At 42.0% G+C, this 16,299-nt stretch overlaps 1 protein-coding gene across 6 annotated transcripts in view; it reads left to right on the top strand.

Moving 5' to 3' along the window:
• The window catches only part of dip2a (disco-interacting protein 2 homolog A), a 204,780-nt gene that overhangs the window by 80,311 nt on the left and 108,170 nt on the right, over positions 1-16,299 (top strand). The window contains exon 1 of one of the 6 annotated variants that reach the window (XM_067443084.1): positions 14,890-15,015. The exons of the other annotated variants lie outside the window; for them this stretch is intronic. The gene's annotated coding sequence lies outside the window, so the exon portion shown is untranslated. Of the gene's footprint in view, positions 1-14,889; positions 15,016-16,299 lie in introns of those variants that run through there. 6 annotated transcript variants of the gene reach the window in all.

Raw genomic sequence — 16,299 nt, 5'->3', positions numbered from 1 at the left:
AAGGCATTAATATGAGCTTTATAAGTGCTAATAAACAGACAATATCCTAGTAATATGCATGAGAATAAGACACTAGTTAATAGTTAATAACTGAAGCTTAAAATAAAGTGTTACCTTTTTTTAACAACAAAAAGCAAATAAGATTGTATGGCAATTTCCTTATTAAAAAGAAGTGCACTTAACTAGTAGACCATCCTAACACATGCCTATGTGTTCTTCTGTAATCCTGTGATTATAAGGGGACCTGCATATCACAGCGTTATCTGTTTATAAAGTCCACATATGTGTGATTATTATTATTATGGCTCTGTAATAACAGTGTCCTCTGCCTCACGTGAAGGTTTAATCAGTCTGCTGTTAAGGTCAACTAGGTTCAGGTGCGTTTGTGAATGAGAGAGAGAGAGAGAGAGAGAGAGAGAGAGAGAGAGAGAGAGAGAGAGAGAGAGAGAGAGAGAGAGAGGGAGAGGGAGGGAGAGAGAGAGAGAGAGAGAGAGAGAGAGAGAGAGAGAGAGAGAGAGAGAGAGAGAGAGAGAGAGAGAGAGAGAGAGAGAGAGAGAGGCGTGGTGCGTCCTGGGCTCTGTGGCTCTCTGGTGCCACCTATTGATATTGTTATTAACTTTCTGGCGTGGCTGAATGCGATGTGTTGTACAAAAGCTGTGCGGCCGACTCATTTTTAGGTGTTCAAACGCTCCATCAGAAAAGCATGCTTTGATTTTAGGACACACAGAGGCAGACCTCCCACACGAGAGTGTGTCGATAGCGGCTTTTAGGTGTGTGTGTGTGTGTGTGTGTGTGTGTGTGTCAGTGTGTGTTGAGTCATTAGCAGCAGAGACTGGTCTGTCTCAGCAGGGTATCAGGGTTTATGAAACAGCTGTGTGACAAGATGGATCAGCCCTTAATGAGCTGCTACCACACACACACACACACACACACACACACACACACACACACACACACACACACACACACACACACACTAGTATCACTTATAAGACTGGCAACTTGACTCCGTACTAATTGTTAACAGAAATGTCTTGCCTGGAAACAGGATCGAGGATGACTAGCACTAAATAGTGTGCAGGATGTGTACTAAGAAGAGAGCAGATAGTATTCCTCAAATCACCGGATGAATTATACATTTGCCAAATTGTGCACACTATACCTAGATCACACTGTACTGGTAATGTATCCAAACAGAAACTTTACATTACTTTAAAAAAACAGTAAAAACTGTAATATTATTCTAATGTAAATCAGCAGTTTTCTATGTGAATATACACTCACCTAAATGATTATTAGGAGCACACACTAATACTGTGTTTGACCCTTTCTCCTTCAGAACTGCCTTAATTCTCCGTGGCATTGATTCAACAAGCTGCTGAAAGCATTCTTTAGAAATGTTGGCTCATATTGATCGGAGAGCATCTTGCAGTTGATGGAGATTTGTGGGATGCACATCCAGGACACGAAGCTCCCGTTCCACCACATCCCAAAGATGCTCTATTGGGTTGAGATCTGGTGACTATGGCGGCCATTTTAGTACAGTCAACTCATTGGCATGTTCAAGAAACCAATTTGAAATGATTTGAGCTTTGTGACATGGTGCATTATCCTGCTGGAAGTAGCCATCAGAGGATGGGCACATGGTGGTCATAAAGGGATGGACATGGTCAGAAACAATGCTCAGGTAGGCCGTGGCATTTAAACGATGCCCAATTGGCACTAAGGGGCCTAAAGTGTGCCAAGAAAACATCCCCCACACCATTACACCACCACCACCAGCCTGCACAGTGGTAACAAGGCATGATGATCCATGTTCTCATTCGGTTTACGCCAAATTCTGACTCTACCATCTGAACGTCTCAACAGAAATCGAGACTCATCAGACCAGGCGACATTTTTCCAGTCTTCAACTGTCCAATTTTGGTGAGCTTGTGCAAATTGTCGCCTCTTTTCCTATTTGTAGTGGAGATGAGTGGTACCCTTTCTCTGTGAATATATGTTAAAGTGTGATGTGTTCCTGTGATCAAAGCTGAATTTATCATCATTACTCCAGTCTTCAGAGTCTCATGATCCTTCACTAATCATTCTCAGATGAGGATCTGATCATCAACACACTTTTAGGATTATTAGTGTTGTGCTGCTTCAGATTTATGTCGAAATTGTCATACATTTAATTTAGCAGGATTCTTTGATGAATAGAAAGTTCGAAAGCACAGCCTTTATTTGAAATCGAAATCTTTTGATAGTTGTTTAAGACCGTGACGTGTTGTAATTTAAACAAGCCCTTGCGTATGAATCGTCAATCTCACTATGATAGCCGTTGAGGGACTTCATGAGCGTCTGAATTATTGATAGCGCTCAGTAGCCGGAGGAGAGACGGCCCATCTGCTGGATCTGTCCCGTATCCCTCCATCAGCAGAAAAGAGGAGGAGGAGAGGAGAGAGAGAGGTCTTCATCTGCTCTTTGTGTCTGGGCTGCTTTTCATTAGGACTCTGATACAAAACCTGAACATGATCCTCAACCTCATGAGTGACACACACACACACACACACACACACACACACACACACACACACACACACACACACACACACACACACACACACACACACACACAATAGAGCCCCTGAAGTAACAGTAAAATATTCCCACGAGAAACTTGATGTACATAAACCTGTATTTCCTGTTTGTCGGGGCTCCGTACAAAACACCTACGTATCCAATTTAGTCCATTTTTATTTCTGTTTTCCATTGTTCCATTTTAACTTCAAATATATTTTAACATTTCCTTTTTCTCTGAACGCTACCTTGGGTTTAATTTTTTAGTGAATTTTTAATTTTTAAAATAACATTAAAGTAAAAATATATGTAATGTATACTTTTAAAAATAAATGTTTAAAGTATCACCAAATAAAATCCTTTGTAAATACACTTTTTTCCCCATTATTTGTGCAAAATTAAAATAATTACAATTACATACAAAAAAATGTACACACAACCTAAACATAAACGAATAAATCAATAGAAAAGAATAAACTACCATCAAGACAGACGGCTTCTCTCCCACAGCAAGCGCTGATCAAATAAGCTCAATTTCACAGATTACAGTTAGAGTTGAATTATTTTATGTCACCAATTGTTTTATCCAATTCACAGATAAGACACAAAAACCTTTTCCACGTTATTATAACACATTTATCACATTGAGTTTTTCACGTGCAGTATTCGGTCTTTATATTTTGGCAGAGGTCCCCCGTCTTTAGAGTCCACGGCCTCAAACTGTTTATGAATTATGAGATCATATTCTCCACAGGCGGCATAAGTAAGATGCCTAGCGGAGCTGTGAATGCAGGATGGGCTGGAAATCCACTGGGTTTTGGAGAAGAACATATGTGATAAAAGATATTTCAACGCTGCAGCTTCTTAAATGTGTCTCTATCTCTCTCAGTGTAATTTGGCAGAGGGATGAATCAGTTCTTCCTGCACAGTCACAGTCGCTATTGTCCTCCTCAGACACACACACACACACACACACACATTAAAGAGTGATTTGTGTGTAGTTATGTGGGAGCGGAAGAAGCCGTGTGAAAGAGAGAGAGAGGGTTGAGGGGTTATGAGTGTGTTTGTGGATCATATTCCCTCTGAGGTCACCAACTGACCCTCACTTTAAAGCTCAAGTGTGTCCATTTGGTGCTGCCGGCATCAAAAAAAAAAAAAACGGCATCTGTTTTCAAACTGGTTTCCTGAACACACTCTGATCTGCCATTGGCCAGACACACAGAGAGCCTCAAACGCCCTCAGCAGGAGTTTTGGGTAAAAATATATAATATATTTCAGTAACAACACATTACAATAATCCTAAATGTGTGTTGATGATCAGATCCTCATCTGAGAATGATTAGTGAAGGATCATGAGACACTGAAGACTGGAGTAATGATGATAAATTCAGCTTTAATCACAGGAACACATCACACTTTAACATATATTCACAGAGAGAACTGCAATAATATTTCAGTTTTTACTGTTTTTTGATCAAATAAAGTCGTAGTGAGCAGGAGAGACTTCATACTTTTGAGCGGTAGTGTGTGTGCTTAAACTATATTTCCAGCTTGAGAAACAACATAATGTTTGTTTGTTGTGTGTGTGTGTGTGTGTGTGTGTGTGTGTGTGTTTAGACAGTCTGCATCTCATTAGGATCTGTTTGTATATTTTTACATTCCATTCTGTAAGTGTGTGTGTGTGAGTGTGTCTCGGTGTGCTCAGTTCCTGTGTGTGTTATTCAGACAGATGGTAGTGTGGTTTAGGCCGGTGGTCTTCCTGCCCCAAACCCGGTGAGGCCAGCCTGTCACACGGCAGACCAGCTGTGTGTGTGTGTGTGTGTGTGTGTGTGTGTGTGTGTGTGTGTGTGTGTGTGTGTGTGTGTGTGTGTGTGTGTGTGTGTGTGTGTGTGTGTGTGTGTGTGTGTGTGTGTGTGAAATCAGTCATACACACCTGCCTACATGTTTTCATGTCTCAGTTGTAGGTGTGTGTAAATATGAGCTGAAGCCCCTAAATTAGAGCCCTGCACGGGCCTCAAATCTAGGCCCTAGCCCGGCCCGGGCCCGAGACGCTGAGGCCCTAGCCCGGCCCGTGTCCGACAGCTTATCAAAATTCTCGGCCCGAGTCCGACTGGAGCCCGTTTTTTTTTTTTTTTTTTTTTTTTTTACATTGTTGCAGCCATTAAAATAGTTCTGTTTTGTTTTTAATGTCAAAGTAGTTATTTTTCGTTTCGTTTCTTTAGTAAGTTAATTAAGAAAAATGTTTAGAGCATTTTTTTGTTTGTTAAATTAAAGTTTTAATTTTTTTAAGTGAGGACCAAAAGCGGCCAGCGGCCGACAGTGAGTTAACCGCATATTTAATTAATTTAGTCTCTCAAATCAACTCTTGACTTGTCTTGCCTATAATAAAATCCATAAAACACTTCAAGCATCACAATGTTAGTTAATTTCGCCAACTATTACCACCAGTAGCCTAAAAGGCATTTTTGACGAGCTGAGGCAGGCTGATTCTGCTCGCGGCTCTCGCAAACGGAGATAAACAATCTAAAAACAAATAAAATAAAAAAAGCACATGCAGGTTGTCTTATAGCCTACCTTACACCTACGCAAATGAATATAAATCCCATCTTCAATTCCCGGGGTATATGCTCATTTAACGGAGTTTACAGCAACGGAAGCAAAAGATTAAGATGCATTTTATTCAGCAGCTTATTTCAGATTCAAATACCACATAAGAGAGCGCGACGCACTGGTAAGATAATGATCTCATTCATCTCATTCATTTTTATTGAAGATGATGGTGTTTTTGACTATCTTAGACTTATTTTAAGTTTCATTTACGGCCATTTGCGTTGGCTTGCATTAGTCATTTGCGGCGATGCGTGTTGCAGCACCATCATATCTATCTGACTACAACATATAGCCCATAAAACATTGTGACACATAATGACATAATGTTTGAAAGTCTGTAGGTTAACATAAATGCAGATAGGCCTAATTGTAATAATAAAAGACAACATAGCCTAATTATCGATTTTGAAATATTAAACCAGTCAATACAGAACGAATTATTCTGTAGCCTTTTGCCGTCAATACATGGATATGGCATGGGCCGGCTACTGCCGAAGTTGTCTTTGCTGTATCAATAGGCAATATATTTATATTTAACATGAAGTATAGGGCTTCCCTGTACATTAATAGCACCAGACGCCCCGCGGATGACACGCAACAGAAACACCATGCTCACACCACGCTTGCAGTGTGTCTCCGTGCTGAAGAAAGGCGCGCTGCTGCTGGCGCGGACTCTGAACCTATGCTCTGAACACTGTGCGAGCCATCTTAACAGTTGCGTTAGCTATTATGGTCTCGTGTTGTTTCCACCAGCGCAGAACTCATTGTTCCTTTTAATTGATAAAATAAATATAAAACGAAGGAGAAGCCTATAAAAAGGCCCGAAGCCCGGCCCGCGTTTTAGGTATGACATGGAAATTGGCCCGAAGCCCGGCCCGAGGGGCGTAAAAAAGTCGGGGCCCGTCGGGCTCGGGCATAAATGCAGGGCTTTACCCTAAATACAGTCAGACGTCTATACTGGTTTATCTATCATCTCTCTCTCTCTCTCTCTCTCTCTCTCTCTCTCTCTCTCTCTCTCTCTCTCTCTCTCTCTCTCTCTCTCTCTCTCTCTCTCTCTCTCTCTCTCTCTCTCTCTCTCTCTCTCTCTCTCTCTCTCTCTTCTATTATATGCTGCTTTAGTGTGCATCTGCATTCTCCAGCTGTAAATATTGTATTTCATAAGTGAGTTTATCACACACTGGAGCATTTCACCCGGCGAACGTACTGACTGAAGTGTGTTTGGGCACTTCATTTACATTAAAATGAATTATAATTAAAATGCTTTATTCATTAGCCCAACTTCAGCTCACTAATGTTGTTTTCTGTAATTGCAGTTTTTAAAACACACTTCTAAGTTGTGAAGTACACTGCAAGTGCACATCTTTACACAAGGACGAACGATATTATGGACTATACATACTGTAGCATCTCACGGGCTGTATGTTTGATGTGTGTGTGTGTCCACTGGTATTAAATGGATTTGTATGGCGTCCTCTGGAGATGTTTGGTGTTTAACGCTCCTCCGGCCGTACGAGAGAGTCCCACCCTAATCACCCATTCAGACGGAGCAAAAGAGCCCATTCATATGATAATGCTCCTTCATAGAGCCGCCTGCTCCATTTATTCTCAGCTTTAGGGTTTAATGCCTTTGTGACCGGTAAAATACGACACACACAACGACGACAATACAAAGCACTCATCTTGCATATGAACACATGCTGACACTCATCTAGTTCGGCTGCCATGACACCTTCACTCATGACTGACACGGCCTATCAGATGCCTTTCTGTCTGAACGAGAGCAGATATCACGAGCCAGATGCTAACCGCTGCAACGAAATTACAGCAGGGATGTATTTTGGGCCATGGTATCTTGGGTATAACTTTTTTACTATATCTAATTTGACATGTTTATGTGTACTTGACCGTTTTCTGCGCAACAGGTTGATTAAAAGTACCTGCTTGCGTCACACACTGTGTTCTAGCCTAGCAGAAAGCCGTCTGTCCAACAGCCGCAAGTACCGAGTTAAAGCGGTGGTTTCGTGTTTTTTTATAGGCTTGGTTGTGTTTATGGGGCGCTGTATAACACTTGATAACTGCTTAATACTTTTTTTTAAACGCCATATTTTTCTTCTATTCTCCCTTTATTCCACACCGCTGTCTGTGCTTGGAACGGCTCGTCTGCTTCCTGCTTCTCTGAAGCCCATCCCTCTGAAAAACACAACGTCTTAGATTGGTCAAATGTAGTCTCCTGTATTGTTATTGGCTGAAGTGCCCATAGAAATGTATACATAGATGCCTCATTCGAACGCTTCAGGCATGTTGACGAGCCGCCATTTTAGATCGGTCCACACACTTCAACACTTCAGATGCTGTCAATCATCACTCGCTTAAAAAACAACAACAACAAGAACACTGCGCCGGCCCGGCACGATTTAATTTCCCGAAACCTTTTTCAGGTGAGACGTTTGTGTTAGTTTAGCAATTATAATGTTTGGATCTACACAAAAACACGTAACATTTGTTAGTAACAGCTTCATGCTTCTTGAATTTCAATTCCCAGTATTCAAGAACTGGAAAATGTATGTGGAAAACAAACACTGACCATATGAAAGTGTTTAAATCAAACTAAATGTAAGAGTATTTAAAGAAACCGACATATTTCTGCTGTTCTTCTGTCAGCAAGTCTGTTGTCTATTTTTACTGCGATGCTCACGCTGAATTAAAGCCTAAAACAAGACAATAAGTTGTACTTGTCTAGTAAATGTTTCTTAATGTAAGAAATTTTAGATATTTTGACTAGAAACGACAAAAAAACGAAGTAAGAAGAGCATTTTTGCGGTGTAGGAGCGCGGAGCCAGGATAGTTATGTGCTGCAAACGTCAAAATATATTAGGTTACAAATCATGCACTATGGTAAAAATGTTTAGAGGTCTTAATAAGTCTTTATAAATTGACCTGCCCCTGCAATTACAATATAAAAGTGAAAATAAATAAAAGTTGTTGGTGTTTTACGGCACTATTGTATGCAAAACTGTAGGTGAAAGGCACGTTTTCCATTGAGCTTATGTTGCAAAAGACGGTTAATAATCGCTTGGCCCTTTGGCTGGGGATCTGGTGTTCGGCAAAGAATGAATCATCATCACCCACAGTTTTTAATAACCGATAGGTGTAAGTGATTCTCTCTCTCTGTGTGTGTGTGTATCAGGACACAAATGTGTATAATGTCATGGGTCTGACACAGGTATTACAGGAGAGGGTGTAATATGAGGACATTACCCATGTCCCCACTTTTCAAAAGGCTTATAAATCACACAGGAGGAGTTTTTTTAGAAAGTAAAAATGCAGAATTTTTCCTGTGATGGGTAGGTTTAGGGGCAGTGTGTGTGTGTGTGTGTGTGTGTGTGTGTTGGGCGGCTGCTCCTCTTCCGTGTTCCCCAGTGTGACAGCAGTCCCAGCAGCACCGTCTCCCCTTCAGTGTAAATGCCCTAATTACTTCTGTAGCAAACGAGAGAAAGACTGAAAGGAAGTTAATGAGAGGTGTGGGGGGGTGAAAGCCCTCTCTCTGTCTCTTCCTGCCTCCCTCTTCCCCCCTTACGTTCCCTCTTTTTATCTTTCAATGCCTAAATCCCTGTGCCTTTCCATCTCTCCTTCCTCTTGGCTGTTTTCTCATCACTCGTGTTCGTACCTTCCTGTCTCGCAGCCCCCAAATATCTTTTATTTTACCTTCCCCAATTTGCATATTTTACAGATTTTCACTGTGAGGGAATCCATCTGGAATAGCCGGAATTCATATGCAGAGCATAATCAGTGTGTTATTCACAGGCCCGCGTGTCTGTCGCGCATGAGGCGACACATTTGTATTGCTGATTGCATCTCTGCGGCGCGTCTTGTAAATGTCGATGTCCCCGAAGGTAGAGTCAAAGGGTGCAGACGTGTCGTGATGCGCCGAGGATAAATGATCCTGGGTGAGAAGGTCTATTCCTGCTCTTTCTCTTCCTTCTCTTTATCTTAACCATCAGCTTCCTTTTCTGAATTCCTCCTCTCCCCCTCCTTTGTGTACGTCGGCCCTAATGTTGGCTAATTGATGTTCAGCTATTCATTAAAGGGGCTGCCGGGTGATTCTCCTTCTGTCTTCCCTCAGGACTCAAACTCGTTCCCTGTTTTCACTATAACCAAGCGTCTTGCGTACCTGCCCTCTTTCCATTTATCTTATTGCATGAAGGTCTTCATAATGCCTTTGTAAATGCCTTTGTAAACATTGTAAATGTTTTCGTTGTTGTTGTTGTTGACAGAATGACTTTGGGAAGCGCTTCAGTTATTTGAGTGCAGGTTGTTCAACTTTTAGCAACTGTTTTGCAGCTTTTGAAAGGTAGTGTATGTGAATATGCATGTTTACTTACATTATCATATAAATGTAACCGGTCCTACTCGACCTGCTCCAATCGGGATTCGAACTAGGGTCTCTGGTGTGAGGTGTGGGTGCGCTAACAAGGACGCTAAAGACTGCAGCCTCTAGTATCAGTTGCTAGCACATCCCTTGAGGCCAGGGGAGTGAGGTTTACACACACAGCTCTTACTGGGCATTGTTACACTCACCCCCCTAAACCTCACTCCCATCTGGGTCACGGCACCAAATGTAACCGGTCCTACGCGACCTGCTCCGATTGGGATTCGAACTAGGGTCTCTGGTGTGGGGGGTGGGTGCGCTAACAAGAATGCTAAAGCCATAGTCGTTAGCGTCAGTCATTAGCACGTCTCTTGAGGCCAGGGGAGTGAGGTTTACACACACAGCTTTTACTGGCCTACTTTACACTCACCCCCTTAAACCTCACTCCCATCTGGGTCACGGCACCAAATGTAACCGGTCCTACTTGTCCCGCCCCGAATGGGATTCGAACTAGGGTCTCTGGTGTGAGGTGTGGGTGCGCTAACAAGGATGCTAAAGAACGCAGCCACTAACGTCAGTCGCTAGCACATGCCTTGAGGCCAGGGGAGTGAGGTTTACACACACAGCTCTTACTGGCCTACGTCCATTACACTCACCCCTAAACATCACTCCCATCTGGGTCACGGCACCAAATGTAACCCCTCTGGTCCTATTCAAACCACTCTGAGCGGGATTTAAACTGGGGTGTCCGGCGTGGAGGTGGGTGCGCTAACAAGGACGCTAAAGACTGTAGCCTCTAGCGTCAGTTGCTAGCGCACCTCTTGAGGCCAGGGGAGTGAGGTTTACACACACAGCTCTTACTGGGCATTGTTACACTCACCCCCCTAAACCTCACTCCCATCTGGGTCACGGCACCAAATGTAACCGGTCCTACGCGACCTGCTCCGATTGGGATTCGAACTAGGGTCTCTGGTGTGGGGGGTGGGTGCGCTAACAAGAATGCTAAAGCCATAGTCGTTAGCGTCAGTCATTAGCACGTCTCTTGAGGCCAGGGGAGTGAGGTTTACACACACAGCTTTTACTGGCCTACTTTACACTCACCCCCTTAAACCTCACTCCCATCTGGGTCACGGCACCAAATGTAACCGGTCCTACTTGTCCCGCCCCGAATGGGATTCGAACTAGGGTCTCTGGTGTGAGGTGTGGGTGCGCTAACAAGGATGCTAAAGAACGCAGCCACTAACGTCAGTCGCTAGCACATGCCTTGAGGCCAGGGGAGTGAGGTTTACACACACAGCTCTTACTGGCCTACGTCCATTACACTCACCCCTAAACATCACTCCCATCTGGGTCACGGCACCAAATGTAACCCCTCTGGTCCTATTCAAACCACTCTGAGCGGGATTTAAACTGGGGTGTCCGGCGTGGAGGTGGGTGCGCTAACAAGGACGCTAAAGACTGTAGCCTCTAGCGTCAGTTGCTAGCGCACCTCTTGAGGCCAGGGGAGTGAGGTTTACACACACATCTCTTTCTGGCCTACATCACACTCACACTTGCCATCCGGGTCACGGCACCAAATGTAACCAGTCCTACTCGACCCACTCCAAGCGGGATTTAAAGCATGGTCTCCAGCGTGGGATGTTGGCGCGATAAAAAGGATGCTAAAGGCCTCACGCGCAGCTCTTACTGGCCCATGTTACATGAACAACTAGTCTCTACTCATTGGGAATCACAACGGAAGAGTCACGGTTCAGCGGTTCAGCTCCTGAATACAAACTATTCTGGTGGAAAAGAGCTGAGAGAGTCGGTTGTGAACTCAGTCTGAATGCATGAGTGAATCTGATTCAGACCACTAACAGTGAGGCTGGAGATTGTTTGGTGAATCAGAAAGGACATGTTCATGAGACATCGCGGCTCTGTGAGCTCATGAAATTATATCTGATGAAACCACATGCATTTTCCCAGCCGTTGTCAACTACGGCTACATTTTTAATGATTGACTCAAATTGTTATGGTTGCAGTTATATATAAGAGCATTGAATTGATTATGAGATGTGTTTATGAATAATGATCCATATGATACACCATCTGCAGATCCCATGTATGGCTTGATTCTTCTCGCTAAAGCTTGTTAAAGCTGATTAGCCGGTGGCGCCTACACTGTGTTTATGCCTCAGGGTGTGTGTGTGTGTGTGTGTGTGTGTGTGTGTGTGTGTGTAATTAGACAGTGCTTTAGACAGGATCTAGCACTTGTGTTGTACACTTTAACTGAGAAGATTAAGAGAAGGTTTACTAACGTAAGACTTAAAGATCATTTCAAAGAGTCCCTGCTCTCCGACTCATCTAGAAAGATCTCAAAAATAAGATTTCATGCTGCATTTTCCTGTGCATTTAGTCAAATGTGTAACAGAACGGCATGAACAGCGTCTGGAGCTTGTTGTGATATGTAGTCTTTGTAAATGCATGTGACTTTTAGCCATTTCCAGTATGTCTGGTATTCTGCTGCGTTGGGTGATGGTCGCTCTGACACAGATGTGAGAAGAACACTGCTCTCTTTCTCTCCATAACCACATCACACAATATCAGTGTGTCAGCGGAGGGTCAGCAGTCTCCTCGGCTCTGGACTCCTCACCAACACTGGAGCTGAAGCCTGTGAATGCAGCTCCTGTGTCCTGATGCGTCTGACACGGCAGGTGTGTCGTGTGTTAGAGGGTTTGTTATGTATCTGAGTGTGTGCTTGTTGATATGTAAATACTAGATTCAATAAGAACAAAAGTGCTTTACAGCCTGTCAGGAAGTGCTGTAGAACCTTTTTAATCTCATCAAGGAACTTTTTATTCTCTCTTTTTTATTTTATCCACAAAACCTGATTCCAAAAAAGTTGGGACACTGTACAAATTGTAAATAAAAACAGAATGCAATGATGTGGAAGTTTCAAATTTCAATATTTTATTCAGAATAAAACATAGATGACATATTAAATGTTTAAACTGAAAAATGTATCATTTTAAGGGAAAAATAAGCTGATTAAACATTTCATGGCATCAACACATCTTACAACACATCTGTGTGTCATCCCCTCTTCTTTTTGTAACAGTCTGCAAGCGTCTGGGGACTGAGGAGACGAGCTGTTCAAGTTTAGGAATAGGAATGTTGTCCCATTCTTGTCTAATAAAGGCTTCTAGCTGCTCAACTGTCTCAGGTCTTCTTTGTCGCATCTTCATCTTTATGATGCGCCAAATGTTTTCTACTGGTGAAAGATCTGGACTGCAGGCTGGCCTTTTCAGTGCCGGATCCTTCTTCTACGCAGCCATGATGTTGTAATTGATGCAGTATGTGGTCTGGGATTGTCATGTTGGAAAATGCAAGGTTTTCCCTGAAAGAGACGACGTCTGGATGGGAGCAGATGTTCTTCTAGAACTTGGATATACCTTTCAGCATTGATGGTGCCTTTCCAGATGTGTAAGCTGCCCATGCCACACACACTCATGAACCCCAGACCATCAGAGATGCAGCTTCTGAACTGAGCGCCGATAACAGCTTGGGTTGTCCTCGTCATCTTTAGTCCGGATGACATGGCGTCCCAGTTTTTCAAAAACAACTTTAAATTTTGATTCGTCCGACCACAGAACAGTTTTCCACTTTGCCACAGTCCATTTTAAATGAGCCTTGGCCCAGAGGAAACGCCTGCGCTTCAGGATCATGTTTAGATATGTCTTCTTTTTTGACCTGTAGAGTTTTAGCTGGCGACGGCGAATGGCACGGTGGATTGTGTTTTCCAATGTTTTCTGGAAGTATCCTGAGCCCATGTTGTGATCTCCATTACAGTTTAATTCCTGTATGTTATGCAGTGCCGTCTAAGGCCCCGAAGATCACGGCCATCCAGTTTGGTTTTCCGGCCTTGACCCTTACACACAGTAGATGATGATAACTTCAAACTCTTTGCAATTTTATTCTGAGAAACTCCTTTCTGATATTGCTCCACTATTGTCCGCCGCAGCATTGGGGGAATTGGTGATCCTCTGCCCATCTTGACTTCTGAGAGACACTGCCACTCTGAGAGGCTCTTTTTATACCCAATCATGTTGCCAATTGACCCAATAAGCTGCAAATTGGTCCTCCAGCTGTTCCTTATGTACATTTAACTTTTCCAGCCTCTTAGCTCTCATGAAATCCAAATTGAGCCAATATTTGGCATGATATTTCAAAATGTCTCACTTTCAACATTTGATATGTTATCTATATTCTATTGTGAATAAAATATAAGTTTATGAGATTTGTAAATTATTGCATTCCTTTTTTATTCACAATTTGTACAATATGGGAATAAAATATTTTTGGGAATCTGGGTTGTATGCTCTTCCTTTAAATGGATAATTGACCTAAATAAATGAGAGTTCTGACGTCATTTACTCTTCATGGAGCACAGAAGGAGATGTTTTGGAGGATTTTTGTCCATATAGTCAAGCCGAACAGGCACAGATGCTGTAATGTTTCATAAGTGACTAGAGAGAATCATGTGATACTCATTATGTGCTGAAAGTTTTGCATATCATTTGCTTTCATATATAATCAAATATGGCCAATCAGTGATGTCGAATCCTTTATTTGAATACATTGAGGTGCAAACAAGATTTTCAGTAGTAATAGTAATAATTGTTATTTAAATTTAGCACTTTTAAAGGCAACTTCTTAGTGCAATTTACACAAGGAGACTATATATATATATATATATATATATATATATATATATATATATATATATATATATATATATATATATATATATATATATAGTATAGTTATACATAGCTTTGATAATTGCTGCTCATTGAAGGCTCATAAAACCTATTGATTTAACCAATTCAACTTTCTGCAAAATATTGCCAAAATAAAAAAGCATTCTCTTTCTTTAAGAGCTGCTTGATAAATCCCACACAACATTTTTTGTTGTTGTACATTATAAGTTTGTCAGACTTTTGTTCCTCAAGTATAAAGGTTAAGTTTTTCATGACACGAGGTTGGCCATTTTTAATTTTGGTTGAACTTGCTTTAAAGATCTTTTTTAATTTATATTGCAAACAAATGAGAAGTTTCCTGATAGGCTGCGGGTCTGAAGGTGCTGCAGATCCTCTGAGGAACCTTTATCATGTTTGAGTGTGTGGGGGTCGCAGCGTTCTCTAATCCGTCAGGCCGGCTGGGCTCTGTGTGTCGACCCGGGATGAGAGGAGGGAGGGAGAGAGAGAGAGAGAGAGAGAGGGCTGAGGTTTGGGGGAGGAGGACAGACGGGAGGAAATGTGTGTGTGTGAGAGAGAGACAGCAGAGCTTTGCTTCTCTTTGAGAGGAAGCTCAGACGGCTGCCTCTGGACTCTGAGAGGAGCTGTGTTTGGATCAGGGCCGCTGTGTGTGTTCAGAGGGTCGGCCTGGATTCGGAAGAGCGTTTTACACCTGCCGCGAGATGTGAGGATCCAGGGGTGAGTGCCTCATGATGGGACTCTCGGACACACTGGGGAAAAAGCTGCAGTTTATTAAAGTGTGGGATTTCCTTTGAAACTATTTTCACTCAGAAATTGCTTGTGGATTTCACAAATAATGACAAGACATGGCAAGTATCACATTAAATCTCGAAGAGGAAAGTCAAAAAATAGCTTTCACCATCTTGATTTAACCCCTATATATTAGTTTTGTTGGTATAAATGCATGCATTTGGTTTGATTCATTGATGTTCATCAGTATTTTTTAGGATAGCAGTGTTTTTGGACTTTTTCTCTCTTATGTTTATGAATGAGTTGCATTGTCGGAAGAAAATATCATTGTTTAGAAGAACGTACACTGTAAAATTTAATTTTTCAAATTTCACTGCAAAAATGCTCTTCTTACTTAGTATTTTTGTCTTGTTTCTAGTCCAAATATCAAAAAAATCTTACATTAAGAAACATTTACTAGACAAGTACAACATTTTGTCTTGTTTTGGGAAAAATAACTCAAAATGAAGAGAGTTTGTGCTTTAAATAAGATAATAATCTGGCAATGGGGTGAGAGAAATAATCTTGTTTTCTGTTTGAATTAAGATTATTTCTCTCACCCCATTGGCAGATTATTTATCTTATTTTAAGCAAAAACTCTCTTCATTTTGAGTTATTTTCCCCCAAAACAAGACAATTACTTTTGCTTGTCTAGTAAATACTTCTTAATGTAAGAATTTTTAGATGTTTGGACTAGAAATGAGACAGAAATACTGAGGAAGAAGAGCATTTTTTGCAGTGCTGGAGTTCTTCATGATAATTTGATGTTTAACTCAATGTGTTAATTTGTAATTAATGGCGTAATTTCTGGGTGAAAATGGTTGTGACTCAGACTTGATCGTGTCCCCAGTTATGTTTCATTCAGGTATCAGCTTATGCTAAAATTGGGACGCACACAATAAGAAAGCCGATCACGTATAGTTGGATGAGACATGAGTTGATATTGAGTTGTGTGGTTGTGGATCTGGGCACCACTGAGATCTCTTTTGAAGCTCACACACACGTGAGGTTCCTGGGGCCGTTTTTCACTGAAGATCTGGATCTGCTCTCGGTTTAACCTCATGGCTGTGTTGGAGAAACAGCTGAGATCTCATCTGGGATTATTCGGTGTTTCTGAGGACGGGTTTAATGATGAAGGAATGCTTCTGCTCCTCTGTGAGCGCTCTTTGAGTCATTCACGTCTTCCTGTCAGAAGAGTTGATGGCCACAGTTAGTGTAAGCCATCAGTGTGTG

This window comes from Pseudorasbora parva, chromosome 5 (genome assembly GCF_024679245.1).
Source record: "Pseudorasbora parva isolate DD20220531a chromosome 5, ASM2467924v1, whole genome shotgun sequence".
NCBI classification, from domain to species: domain Eukaryota; kingdom Metazoa; phylum Chordata; class Actinopteri; order Cypriniformes; family Gobionidae; genus Pseudorasbora; species Pseudorasbora parva.
Note: the sequence above shows the minus strand (reverse complement) of the source record. Positions and strands in the feature narration are given on the sequence as shown.